Source organism: Thamnophis sirtalis, unplaced genomic scaffold, assembly GCF_051295495.1.
Source record: "Thamnophis sirtalis isolate CommonGarterSnake01/CBP01778 unplaced genomic scaffold, rThaSir2_p1.2 scaffold_6, whole genome shotgun sequence".
In the NCBI taxonomy this organism is placed as follows: Eukaryota; Metazoa; Chordata; class Lepidosauria; order Squamata; family Natricidae; genus Thamnophis; species Thamnophis sirtalis.
The window spans coordinates 124,149,746-124,164,287 of NW_028261386.1; the positions used below are offsets into that span (position 1 = coordinate 124,149,746).

General features: G+C 37.3%; 2 long non-coding RNA genes across 2 annotated transcripts in view; both read right to left on the reverse strand.

The window, feature by feature from the left end:
- Positions 1 to 5,146: 5,146 nt before the first annotated feature.
- Positions 5,147 to 8,919, reverse strand: LOC148045204 (uncharacterized). Its single transcript, XR_015697101.1, has 3 exons — positions 8,884 to 8,919; positions 7,063 to 7,116; positions 5,147 to 5,192 (listed from the first exon to the last, which is right to left on the reverse strand). It is a non-coding gene; the product is annotated as an uncharacterized LOC148045204 (long non-coding RNA).
- Positions 8,920 to 9,093: 174 nt separating this feature from the next.
- The window catches only part of LOC148045205 (uncharacterized), a 21,519-nt gene continuing 16,070 nt past the window's right edge, over positions 9,094 to 14,542 (reverse strand). Inside the window, exon 4 of the long non-coding RNA XR_015697100.1 lies at positions 9,094 to 9,139. This is a non-coding gene — a long non-coding RNA (uncharacterized LOC148045205). The remainder of the gene's footprint in view (positions 9,140 to 14,542) is intronic.

Below are 14,542 nucleotides of genomic sequence, written 5' to 3' on the forward strand. Positions count from 1 at the left end.
TTTTAAAGCAAGCCGATTCACATAAAGGTAAAGGTTAGGTTTAGGTTTAGGGTTAGGGTTAGGGTTAGGGTTAGGTTAAGGGTTAGGGTTAGGTTTAGGGTTACGTTAAGCGTTAGGGTTAGGTTTAGGGTTAGGTTAAGGGTTAGCGTTAGATTTAGCGTTAGGTTAAGGGTTAGGTATAGGGTTAGGTTTAGGGTTAGGTTAAGGGTTAGGCTTAGGGTTAGGTTTAGGGTTAGGTTTGGGGGGGTTAGGTTTAGATTTACGCGTTAATTTTAAGTTTACCGCTCACAGCGTGCTGTTTTCGTCGCGCTGTGATGACGTCACGTACACGCTTTCGTCGAGCGCGCTTTAGTCTACCCCAGTTTTGTGGTGGAACCTCTCTACTCTACCTAACATTGTTTGCCCTGAATGAAATAGTATATGCAATGCTGGTAATTCCACTTGAGGTCAGAATTTTTCTTCTGTTGATCTCATAGTCTTTTCTGCAATACAATACTTAATGGTACTTACTGGTTTTCCTGGAAGACTTAAACCGGGAAGCCCTGGGTCGCCTTTAGAACCTGGAGGCCCCTGCGGGCCTATAATTCCACCAGCGTCTCCCTAAGTAATATAGATGGAAACAATGTTAATTTGATAGGGTTAAGAGCCAAGAGCCAAGGTGGCGCAGTGGTTAAATGCAGCACTGCAGGCTACTGCTAAGATCAGCAGGTCAGCGGTTCAAATCTCACCGGCTCAGGGTTGACTCAGCCTTCCATCCTTCCGAGGTGGGTAAAATGAGGACCCAGATTGTTGGGGGCAATATGCTGACTCTCTGTAAACCGCTTAGAGAGGGCTGAAAGCCCTATGAAGCAGTATATAAGTCTACTGCTATTGCTATTGCTATTGATAGAAAGTTACAAGAGCCAGATTAATGAATCGTATTTAAATTAACTGAATTATTTTATCTCCATATTCTTCCTGTGTTGTCAAACCACTTGTCAACATAGGTAGACACTTTCTTAGCTATATTCTCAAGTAGACGTAGTCAATTAATTTTTATATCATCCTTGTTGTTGGATCTAAACTAGTGGGATTGCTTGTTTTAGCAAGATTTTTTTTTTTTAAAAAAAATCCATTCTAACTAGAAACTCTCAAAAAACAAAAGAACAAATCTCTGTTGGAGACTCCAAATATTGCAACCGTTTTCTGGCTGCTTTTTGGCAAAAGGGGAGGGGAGATGGCTATGCCTCGCTTTGCTGGAAAGTCCATTCCCAAAATGAATAAAGCTAAGACAACACGTGATGGCTGATACTAGACAAGAAGTAGGTCTCATTTCATCTGGAAGAAAATCAACTTCCAATAAATGTAATAATTTTATATTAATTTCACTGTAACCTTTAAAATTGCAGTATGGTGGAAATTTTTGGAGTGCTCCTTTTAAACATATGGAGAACCGAATGAAGTCAGATATTACTTTTGCTCTCTTCAGTTGATAGGTACTAAACTGTTGTGGCCTAGCAGGAGCCGTTGGAGCTGCAAACAGACTCCGACAACGAGGGGCCTTATGAGTCGGCTGTGGAAGAGGTGGAGGACCCTGGATAGGGTTCTGACTCCGAGCAGGGCGCAGAGAGGCTGGTTGGCCACAAGGAGACACCTGAGGCATGGAGCAGCGGTGAGAGCCAAAGGGAGTGTGCTCATGACATCAGGCTTTGGAGTAGTGACGAGGAGACAAGGGAGGTGGTTCTGGATGCCAGGCAACACCGGGCAGATTGATGGAGAAAATAGCTACGCAGTTACAAAAGATAATTGGACTCAGCTGGTTGTAATTAGGCTCCTCTCAAGATTGTATTTAAGGAGGGACTTGGGGAGGAGTCTGATTTGCAGGATTCAACTTCATTCATAATGCTGGAGAAGCTGTTATCTGTCTATGTCGAAGTCTGAGTTGCTGCCAAGGTTTCTGCTTGGGCTTTCAGCCACCGAAGTTTACATTTCCTGTTAATTAAAGTGCTGTGAAATTCCAGTTAAGCTTGTCTCAGCATTTGTTACTGGACAGAGGAGGGGGTTAGAACACTAAACTAATCCAAAATTTACCGTTCAATTTGAAACATTGCCTCAGTTTAAAAATATTCATTGCAGTCATTTTTTTTACAACAAATAAGATAGCAAAATATAGAATATTGAACCTATCTGAGGTGGACAAGATAAAACCCATACAGTAACTGGAGCAGATACATTGAAAATACATATAATTATTTGATATTGATTTAAAAATTACCTTTTCTCCTTTAATCCCCGGTTTTCCAGGTACTCCATGTTCTCCTAGTAAGCCCTAGTTAATTAAAAAGAAAAGTATATTGTCTTGGACTTTATATTAAAAGTGGAGTAATCCTGGAAAAATACTTCTAATATATAGTGAACTTCACTAAAAAATTTCTTTCTTGGAATGACAGGTTAAATTCAAAGAATATGAATTTTATTTAAAATATTTATGCTCTATAAAACAATGGAATAAGAAGAATTATGTTTATTTGTGGCTTAGGAAAATGGAAGATTAGCAAGACTGGTTTCCATACATTTATATATTATGCAGCAAGGCAAATATAATTGTCTAGAGTACAATATTTAAAGAGAAAAAGAATTTACTAAAAGATGGAAATCTGAGACAAGTAAAACATTACCTAATATTTAAAGTGTTTTCAGTAATTTTATCTTCTTTTTTCTTTCTTTTTTATATTTTTAAATAACAAATAGTTGAAATTTTAACACTAAGCTGAAAGATTTAAATTCTTACTTATATTGTTAAAATAATATAATATACTTAAATGTACTTTCTAATCAAAATATACTGAGTGCTAACTTTACAATCTTGATAATTCCTTTGCCAACTTATTATTATACTATAGAAAATTAATATTTTTATTGTTTTCTTTTTGTTTGTTTACTCTTTCTTTTAAAATAATTAGTACATTTAAGACAGATATAGCATAAAACATAAGCACTAAATTATCTTTCCTTTTTTGCAGATGGTGCTAGATATTTCTGAGGCAAATGAATTGTTTAAGACATTGTAATCTGAACTTGGTATTATTAAAATGATCACAAAATCAGATTTTGTTTATCTGACATAAATTTGTTTTTTAATTTGCTTTCAAAGCATGAGACAAAATTTTTAACCTTATGTATTGAAAGGTTTTAATGAAGGAAGCAGACATAATTGCATGACAAAAAGTTTTCCAAGACAACTTTGCTTCAACCACATTGACTTCATTACCTATTCTTATTTTCTTTTTATCTCTGTCTTTAAATAAAGGAACATAAAACATGAAATAAATTAGAACATATCTAAATAAATGGTCCATTTTTTAGAGTTCTATTCAGGTTTATATTAATATAGAGCTAGATAAAGTCATGAGAACAGATCTAAAGCAGAGGTGGGTTCCTACCAGTTCGCACCTATTCGGTAGAACCAGTTCGTCAAATCTACCGAACCGGTTAGAAGAGGTTCCACCAGTGGTCCCGGAAAGCAGGCCACACCTACAGAAGAGGTTCCAAATTTTTTTGAAACCCACCACTGGTCCTTGGATATGATTATTCTACACTATCATGGTCATATTTATAAAACTCAGTGCCTCTGTGAAAGGTAAGGATGACTACTGTGTTTGTGGTGCAATCAGAACATTGTGTGTGTTGAAGTTGTTTTAACACAAACCAAAGATGCCTTTTAAAAAACAAGTTTACATCATATTCTTATGCATGCCAGTGCTGTGTGTGAGGTAATTTAAGGTGGTTCTGACAAGTGTCGTCAGCATCTTCATATCTGGTCTCATGGGCGGCAAGCCACTCCCACCCGGTCACATGGGCAGCAAGCCACTCCCACAAAGGAGGCCACACCCACAGAGTAGGTTCGAACAATTTTTGAAACCCACTACTGATCTAAAGGCCAGATGAACCTAAGACTGAATTTGGCACGTCCATGCGGAATCCAATATCAAAAGAAAGATGCAGGTACATGAATTCAAGAATAGTTATAAATTTCAAATAAATAACACAGAGAGATCAAAAGCTTCAGTGTGGGAAATGAAAAATCTGGAAAGAAAACACTGAAAAAACATCTTAGCAATGTGACTGCACAGAAAGAACTGAATATTTCAAAGTTATGTATTTAAGAAGCACTTTTTCATTTAACAGATAATATGTAAAGGGAAAAAAAATCTTGCTAAGCGATATCAGAAATACAGAAGTAGGACATTTCAGAATCTGTCTACTGTTCCTGACAGAAGTAAGAATTGACCACATGGCTTGTGTTATTGGAGTAGTGAATAGGTAGTATATGAAAGGAAGTTGACCTGAAAATCAGGGAAGTGTTTGCATATGTACTTGGAGTTATATAAAATCAGTTTTAATTAATCACTAATGGATTAAACCATCTAATATTGGTTTCCCCATCTGCCAGGCAATGAACTGTGGGTCTTAGCAGCATTCAAGCCTCTAGATGCATTATTCTGGAAAAAAATGCTTTTTGAACGAGAGTGCTAATAAAAATATGCCAATCTACATTTATTCTGTAAATTCTAAGATAATGATTAAGGCTGACCTTCTTAGTAACAGTACAAAGATGCAAAAATAGAATGGCATAGTCATAACTACCCAGAGACATAAGGCTACTAAGGCCTTCTACAGTAGCAATTTTACAGGGTCACCTAGCCATTGTTATGGTGATATAAAGACTGTCTGCCTTGGTGATTTATTTCCACACTTGATGGGATGAGTGAAGCCATAAATAGTTATCATGGAACACCCCGGTATGCCTAGTTCTAAATCTTTGCACATTGATTACTTCTCTCATATGCCTTGCAAAAAGAGATCACCAACAGTTTAAAGGTGGCGCAGTGGTTAAAGGCAGCACTGCAGGCTACTGCTAGATCAGCAGGTCAGCGGTTCAAATCTCACCGGCTCAGGGTTGACTCAGCCTTCCATCCTTCGGAGGTGGGTAAAATGAGGACCCGGATTGTTGGGGGCAATATGCTGACTCTCTGTAAACCGCTTAGAGAGGCCTGAAAGACCTATGAAGCGGTATATAAGTCTAACTGCTATTGCTATAATATTATTATTTCAGTGACTTAATATTTTACTTGAATAATTCTTACAAAGAGCAGTATGATACTTGCCATTTCTCCTGGAGAGCCTCTGGGGCCAGGTGGTCCTGGAAACCCCTAGAACATTAGGATAAGTATGACATTTTTAGAAAAGGGAAAGAAACAATAGAATATAAATATCTGTCGCTAAGCTAAAATTCTCGCTTAAGTGAATTTTGCCCCTTTTATCACTTTCCTTGCTGCATTTGTTAAGTGAATTACTCTAGTTGTTAAATTAATAACCCAGTTGTTAAGTGAATCCTGCTTCCCCATTGATTTTGCTTGTGAGAAGGTCCCAAAATGTGACTACAGGAGCCTGGGACACTGCAATCATCATAAATATGAGTCAAATTCAAAGGTTACCCAACCTCTGAATTTTGATCACATGACTATGGGGATGCTAAAACGGTCGTAACTGTGAAAAATGGTTATAGGTCACTTTTTTCAGGACTGTTGTTGTTGTGACTCTTCTGTAAGTCTTTTCGGGATGCAAGATTAATTATGCAGCTGGGGCTCGTTAGGGGTATATTCTGGGAGATAAAAGGATGGATGGTGCCATGCCCTAGTTGCAGGAGTCAATGTTCCTTGGTTCGTTCAACATTGATTGATCATCAGTCGTGGTCTATGTAAGATACACTTGGAAAAGTGCTTGTTTTTTCTGTAACCCTGATTCGTAGAGACTTTGGAAGAAGTGCTTTGCTTTCGTTTTGTTCAACTTGTGTTGCCGTAAGAAAGATTTGTTTTTCATTCTGTTATCTTCAAGCAGAGACTGTAATTAGGTTTATTTTGGCTCGCAGCCAGTCTGAGCCGAGAACTGATAAAGAGAGTTCCTTCTAAGTTGTTTGCCTGTCGTCTGTTTAACGAGTGGAGAAGGGGGGACAGAACAGTTGTAACCCCAAATGGTTAAATAAAATAAATGAACTTTTGCAAATCGAGGACTACCTTGATTAATTTTCAGAACTGTCCTCACACTTCTCCACTTTATGAGAAAAAAAATGAGAATTAAACAAAAAAAAAAAGGCTTTTCAGCCGTAGTGTCATTTTTATAAAATGTTCATGGCATGGAGCCACTCCTGCCTCTGAAATCGATGCCTCCCTTCATGTAATCTAGTCATGAATGAAATAAAATGCATGTTCTTTGTTTGGGGAAGACGTAGCATTCTAAACTGCTGTTCCGACAGGCCTAGGGCTAAAGAACCGTGCCCCTATCTCGAATGGTATGATTGTTGCACTTTTAAATTATGTATTGTTTTGTGTTGTTGTCAAATTGTTTGTATCCCCCCTTCCCTTGTTTTGAGTTGTGAGCCGCCCTGAGTCCCCCTCGGGGGAAAAGGGCGGCATACAAATGAAATAAACATAAACATAAACTTTAGTTTAAGGTGGAAATTCTGTGGGCCTCCAGATGTTGCTGAAATACATGGCATTATTGGATGGGGTATTTGTTTACTGTAGTTTAGCACAGCACTTCTCTTGATAAACTTTGAGAACTTCTGACAATTATGATAATTTAAATTATGATAATTTAAAAGATTGTAGGAGAATAAAGCTGTCACTATCTTTAAAAAGTGGAATGAGGAAAGCTTGGAAAATATAGGTGTCTTTATTGAACAACAATCTCAAAGATATTTCCAACTGTACAACTGCATAAACGTATGTGTTCAATTACAATCAGGTTGGATTTTAAAACTGTTGTGGAAGATAATTATGAAATTTTATACATTTTCTATATTGTTTCAACTATTATCAGATTTAAATTTTAAAATGCTAGTAGGAATACTATAAACATTTATATGTTTTAAATATATTTTGGCATTTTGTACAGGTGTAGTTAGGAAAGATACAGATACAGAAACATACATAGGTTTAATTCATTCATAGGACAACAGAAATGGCTATCAATAGTGTTCCCATTACTGGAGAAATTTTTACACTTTTATAATTTACATACCGGAGCTCCTGGATTTCCAATAGACCCTGGAAGACCAGGCTCCCCTACTTCACCCTAAAACAACATTTTAAGAAAGGTAAGTTATATATCTTTAGAGATGAAATTGTAGAGAGGTTAAGTTTATATACTAATGACACACTACAGTATGTTTCTAATGTCTATAGATCAATTTTACTCTAAAAATGGAAGTGAAATCACTTTCAAGCCAAGTAGTTTAACTCCAGAACTTGTTGGTATAATTTCTTTGCAATATGATCCCTATGGTGATATACTAGTGGATTACTTCTATTTACACAAGCAGGTTACCCACTTATTGTAAAGGTGGCCCTTGTGATCCATGGCTTTGCATAAATGGGGATGACAAATCAAGATCAAGACAACCTTATTATCTATGGTAAGGCTTTTGTGTATTTCCAGTTTTTGGTTTGTAGCTCTGGTTATTAGACAATTTTTGAAGTGTTTTCTTTGCGGATGTGCAAATGCTACGTCTACTTTTGTCTAGAACTTGTTATGTAAAAGTGATATAATCAGTCATTATAGTTCCCATAGGGCTAAAATTTAACCTTGATGTTTGGGAACTGCTTGAAGCATAGGGAACATGCCCCAGAATAAGGATAATATTGTGTTGTGGCCCAGCAGGAGCTGTTGGAGCTGCCACTAGACTCCGACTGTGAGGGGCCCTATGAGTTGGCTCTGGAGGATGTGGAGGACCCTGGACAGGGTTCCGACTCTGAGCAGGGTGCAGAGAGACTGGTTCACCACCAGGTGGCGCCTGAGCCTTGGACCAGTGGGGAGGAGACAAGGGAGAGTGATCTAGAAGCCAGCAGTGAGTTGTTCCTAGATGCACGCCATCGAAGAGCTACTAGATGTCAGGAACAATTACGCAATTACAGCACTCAGCTGGTGGTCATTAGGCTCCTCTCCAGACTATAAAAAAGACTGCTTGTGCACACGCCCCTCTTGCAGAAGTCAACGCATTGACTAAAGAGAACCGTTGTAACTAACTTGGCAGGCTGGATTGCTGCCAAGGTTTGTCTGAGTTGCTGCCAAGGTCTTTATCTGTTTGTTTGCTTGGCTTTCAGCCACCGAGATTTTGGTCTTGCTATTAAAGTACATTCTAGTTAAGTTTGTCTCGGCTTTCGTTACTGGACGGAGGAGGGGGGGTCAGAACAATATTGGATATAATTTATCACTTTCACCGAAAGTAGCCATGATCAATGAGTATCATCAGTTAATAATGAAGAAAAGAATCCTTGAACATTTGCCCAGATCAGTAATTAAGGTACTGTCATCCCTTTACAAACACTTTTGGAGCAAATAAATGCCTTGATCTGTAAATCTGGCAAGATGAAATTAATTTATATTACATGATAATTGAATTACATATAGTAGTGACAACAAATTCAGCCGCCAAGTCTGTCAGATGTTCACAACTGGGTGTAGCTTTTCTATAAGGCCTATACATTTAAAATCCAAGGCAACAGAGTTCCGAAGATGAAAACAATATAATTTCAGAAATATTTGCATAATTGGAATCTAAAGCATAAATCCTTATGCAAATATCCCATCTGAAAAAAAATAGATATGAAAGAATGCAAGTGCAACCAATAGGAACTGATTTCTCCAAGATATGGATCACTTTCCAGAGATAATTGTCCAAAGTAGATTACACTGTATCTTCCTATAACTGCAATTACTTGGGTATGTTGATAACACACAAACTTCACATTTTATCTACAAAGAAATTTTAAATGTATTGTTAAGTATTAGAAATACTCACAGGTTCCTGTAAACATAAAAGGAATTTTGAGCTGTACTTACTGAATCCCCCTTTTCTCCTTTTTCAGAAGGTTCTCCCTGTGACACAATACAAGTTAAACTCAATGTTTATCAGGACACTTTTACTCAAATCCAGATTTGCTCTCTGTTTCCAAAGGTTTTGGCAAGAATGAAACCCACTTTCAATTTCCAGAAATGCCATATAAAAAATAAGCCACACAATCATAACTATCAATAGCAATTGATTACTTACTTTTTCTCCTTTTGCACCTTTCAATCCCTTTTCATCTCGAAGACTCTTTCCCAAAAAAGAAAATAAAGATCAATTCTTTCTAATTTATTAACAAATTAGAGATCAATTTCTCCAAATCTTCCTCTTTATAATGGTCATCCAATATTCCTTTCATGAGCAATTTACACTATATAATTGCAATCTAAACACTGATGAATCATATTTAGAATAGCAATGTGTGTGTGTGTGTGTGTGTGTATGTGTGTATGTATGTATGTATATGATGTGAGACAAAACCTGAATAACCAAAGACCTACATACTAACACCCGCGAAAACCTCAGAAAACATATATATGTGTATGTATATATGTATGTATGTGTGTGTGTGTATGTATGTATATGTATGTATGTATGTATATGTATGTATGTATACACACACACACACACACACACACACACACACATATTTCCAAATGAATGTAGCTGGTGTATTTCAAATTACTTCAAATTGAAAAAGTATTTTAAAAATCAAGGGTAACATACCAACAGAGTTCAGTATTGCTTATCCTCGATGTAAAATTGTATATATGTAAGTATGTGATACACAATAATTGTGTGGGAAGGGAAGGGTTGTATGAATGATATATTGGTTCAAAATGTGGTGTCCTGGATGGAGTAACCTATTTCAGCAGAATAACTTCTATATTGATTGCTGATTATCTTTCTCTGTTCAACTCAAACTGCAGTGGTGGGATTCAAATAATTTAACAACTGGTTCTCTGCCCTAATGACTATCTGGGTAGGTGAGGCTCGGTGATCATGTGACTGGGTGGGCGTGGCTAACTCAAGGTCACTCAGGTCGATGAGCGCTTCGCCTTAGCTGTTACTGGCGCAGTTGGTGGCGCAGTGGTTAAATGCAGCACTGCAGGCTACTGCTAGATCAGCAGGTCAGCGGTTCAAATCTCACCGGCTCAGGGTTGACTCAGCCTTCCATCCTTCCGAGGTGGGTAAAATGAGGACCCAGATTGTTGGGGGCAATATGCTGACTCTCTGTAAACCGCTTAGAGAGGCCTGAAAGGCCTATGAAGCGGTATATAAGTCTACTGCTATTGCTATTGCTGCTATTGTTACAATGTAATAAGGGTTAACCGGAGAGGCAGTTTATGTAAGCAGGGCAGTAAAGATTAGGCTAGAAACAACACTAGAATGTTTCCTTCCTGCCTTCCTTACAGGATTAGCCCTGTAAAGTGGGAAAAAACAAAAGGAGATTTCTTCCAACAATCGGTTCTCTGAACTACTTAGAAGGTTACCAACCGGTTCTCCCGAATAGGTGCGAACTGGCTGAATCCCACCACTGTCAAACTGGTAATGTTTTTCTATAAGGTAATACAACTATAACTCACTCCCACTTACTCTGGGGCTGTCTTGTTTGACTAGAAGCTACCCATCCTGTGTGATCATTCGATAGAGGTTGTTCAGGATCCTCACCCTCTGGGAAATCAAGGAGATCAGGGACCAGAGGCTAACCATCTCGGTGGTGGCACTGACACTATGGAAGAGCTTAGCTTCTCATTCATTTTTGGCATTTGGAAAAATGAACAACCTTATCCTATTTCATAGGTATTTATGAGTTAATGGTGATGATAACGGTGCCTTTTGTTTTGTCTAAACGTTAATACTGTTCAGTGTTGTAGCTGTGACAGCTGCATGAGAGGAGATTGAAAGATGCTGGGGTTTTGTGTTGTTATATATTATATATACCCCTTGCAACTGGGTAGCATACAAGTTCATGCAATAAAAATATGAATAAATGTATGTATATGTGTGTATATGTGTGTGTAAATATAATGTAACATATAATATAACGTAACATAACATAACGCAATGCAACACATCATAACATAATATAACATAAGGGCAATTGATTTTAAAATAATATATATATATATATATATATATATATATATATATATATATATATATATGTGTGTGTGTGTGTGTGTGTGTGTGTGTGTGTGTGTGTGTGTGTGTGTGTGTGTGTGTGTGTGTGTCTGTGTGTGTGTGTGTGTGTGTATGTATGTATAGTTTTCATGCATATATTTGTTAGATTTTTTTTAAACCTCCAGAATTTATTTCAGTTAAAATTGATACCTTTAATTGCTAGGTAAGCAGTATTAAAAATAATCTATTTTTAAGAATATTAATAACAGTTTTCCTATCTGATCTTCCTGTGAATAATAATCATGCAGGTATAACAGTTTCTAAAATTCAAGGATGTTTTTCTTTTAGGTAAAAACATTATTTATTTTAATGATTTGTTAGTATAAACAAAATTCTGGATATTAACAAAGCAAATTGTTCACGATTAATATTATAACCGTTCTTAGCTTAATTTATTCATCTCCGGTCTTGAAAATTTGGGTCACTGCTGCAACCTGAAACCCTGGTTCCAGAAAGTCTAAGTACTTAAAACTGAAGTTTAGACTGGTAAATCATCTTCCTAAATACTAAACTTAGCGCTTCTTTTCTGGAAAGTTGTTTGCTTGAGAATAAATCATTAAATATTTTGCATTGGACAGCTGAAGGAAGGAGTGTATTTGTACACTACATGAGGGTTAAAAGATGATTAATTTCTTGAAGGCGAAGCAGCTGGCCCCCATGTTTTGCCAGAAGATATTAACTGGGAAACATGATAAGACATAGGAATTTGAAAGGTCTTATAATTGTAAGAAACATGAATCTGGCAGACAGATGCGTATCATATCCTGAGGACCTCAACTTGGGTTCATATCACCTGCCACAAACTTAATCTTAATAGGAATTAAGAGGCTACTAAAATATGCAAAATATACCAAGAATGATCACAAGAAGTAAGTTATACATAATGAAGAAAAATGCCTGGATATAATTAATTTTCTAGGTACAAAAGATTAAATATAAAGCAGCTCTTTAAAAAACTAAAGCATGGCAGTTCAATCTATTGCACAGTTGGTATAAAATACAACAAAAGCTATTGACTTGTATAGGTGCCTAACAATCCAGAAATATAGTGATCTTTGGCAAATTTGTTTCCACGCAGCTGGTCATAAACTATTTTTCCACAGACTGAGGAAATGAGCTCATTCATACAAATGTATGATAAAATAACTCAATTTTATTTAATATATTGAAAAAAAAATATCTAAGGTTAGTATATTGGTGTAATTAGTAAAGCACCATTACTAACAGTGGTGAAAATAGAAAGAGGCAGGAAATTAGAATTTGCCAAAAAGAAACGGCGAAAGTACTAGAAAAATAATGAAACAGAGATTGGAAAATTATAGCTATCAAAGTTTATTACAGCTTTGATGGCACTGAATGGATCAGAGGAGCAGAATGGTTAAAATTGCAGTGATTTTAAGCAAAAGATAAAAAAAATGCAAAGGGAATAGATAGCTTATTTTGGAACACCCACCCCCCCCGTCCAAATCAAAGGAAGTATTATTCTGCTTGATCACCCATCCTTAGATATTCATGCACAACTTGGTCACAAAGTTAAGGTGGAAGAGTCACCTCAGTTTAATAAAGGTTGAAATAAGGAGTTACTCAGAACTGTTCTGAGACAATGATGTAAAGTCCAAACTGGCAATCTATTGTTATGGATTTTGAAGAGCTGAGGTGGCACAGTGGTTAGGGTGCAGTACTGCAGGCCACTTCAGCTGACTGCTATCTGCAGTTCAGTGGTTTAAATCTCACCGGCTCAAGGTTGACTCAGCCTTCCATCCTTCCGAGGTGGGTGAAATGAGGACCCAGAATGTGGGGGCAATAAATGCTGACTCTGTAAACTGCTTAGAGAAGGCTGAAAGCCCTATGAAGCGGTATATAAGTCTAATTGCTATTGCTATTGCTATTGCTGCCAAACATTGATAACAAAACTGAATTTGTAATAAGTAAAAATAAAAAGCCTTGGAACTCCCCTTAATTTGAGATAATAATACAGAGATGAGTTAGAGGAAAAAGATAAGAAAGTGAAACTACCAAAGTTTGTAGAGCAGGGGTGTTAAACTCGCGGCCCCTCGGCCAAATGCATCACACGCTGGCCATGCCCACACCCATTTTAACAAAGGGGGAAAAAGTCACAATACATCACGTGATATCAATGTGGTACCGCAAGTTTGACACCCCTTTGATACTCTCCTGGTGTAGAGTATATGATTAAGTTTGTCTAAAATGTTCCTGAACATTTTTAGCACAATGCCCTGGGATGTCAAATTTATGAGTGAGTGAGCGAGCGAGAAAACAAGCAAGGAAGTAAGTAAGCAGGCTAGCTGCTGGATTTAGCCTGCAATACTTAACAACATAAACAATTGAGCCTCATACCTTCTAGGATTCTGAGAAAAGGTCAACTTCAATACCTTCTTTGAATACACTCACTTCTTGTTGAATGACCAAGTTTTGTTCAACAAAGCAAAATAGTTGCTAAGTGAACATATGGGGGGGGGAGGAGAGGGACAGAGACTGGGAAGATCATTGGTTGGTGCCACTGATCCGAGGTAGCGCAGTGGTTAGGGTGCAGTACTGCAGGCCACTTCAGCTGACTGTTATCTGCAGTTCAGCGGTTCAAATCTCAAGGTTGACTCAGCCTTCCATCCTTCCGAGGTGGGTGAAATGAGGACCCAGACTGTGGGGTCAATATGCTGACTCTGTAAACCGCTTAGAGAGGGCTGAAAGCCCTATGAAGCGGTATATAAGTCTAACTGCTATTGCTATTGCTATCTCATTTAGATAAAGGTTTTTCATGCAGCTATGCCAGCATTACTCCCACTCCGGCATACATTTTTCTCAGGTCCCAAAGCACACATTGGTTGAAAAATATTTTTTAAACTACTAACACATTTGTGAATGGTCACTAGTTGAAATTGTCATTAAATGAGGAATGGATGTATTCATAGCTTTGGAGAATTGAGTTCAAAGGATAGCTGGGAAGTTGAACGCATTGTATGACTTTTGCTACAGAATGGAAGCTACTATAAAGTTCCCATGGAAGAGCTCTATTAAGGCTCCAGAGAAAGAATACAGATGCAGAACATATCTTTTTTTTAATAGAAATATGAAAGGATCATATGATCTTTTTTCAAAGAAAGCAAAAGGGACGGTTAAACATGGTGAAAGACAATCCTTTGCTTCTGGAACATGAGAAACAGACTCAGAGTCAAGCCAAGACGGTGATTGAAGATGTGTCACATAGTTTATTTAGGTAGGCAAATGAATAGTAAACGTTTGAATTCACTGTGGCAGTAACAGATGTTAACCCAAGAGATGACAAGAGAGCTTGTTTTTAAGAAAATCAAAAGGCTGACAACTCTTTCAATGAATTAAAGCTAGGTGATTAAACATTACAAAGCCCCATTTCTGAAAGACTAATTGAGCTAGGCAGATTATACAGTCATATCCAAATGATGTAACCTGTTCACTTATTTTGGGTTAAAA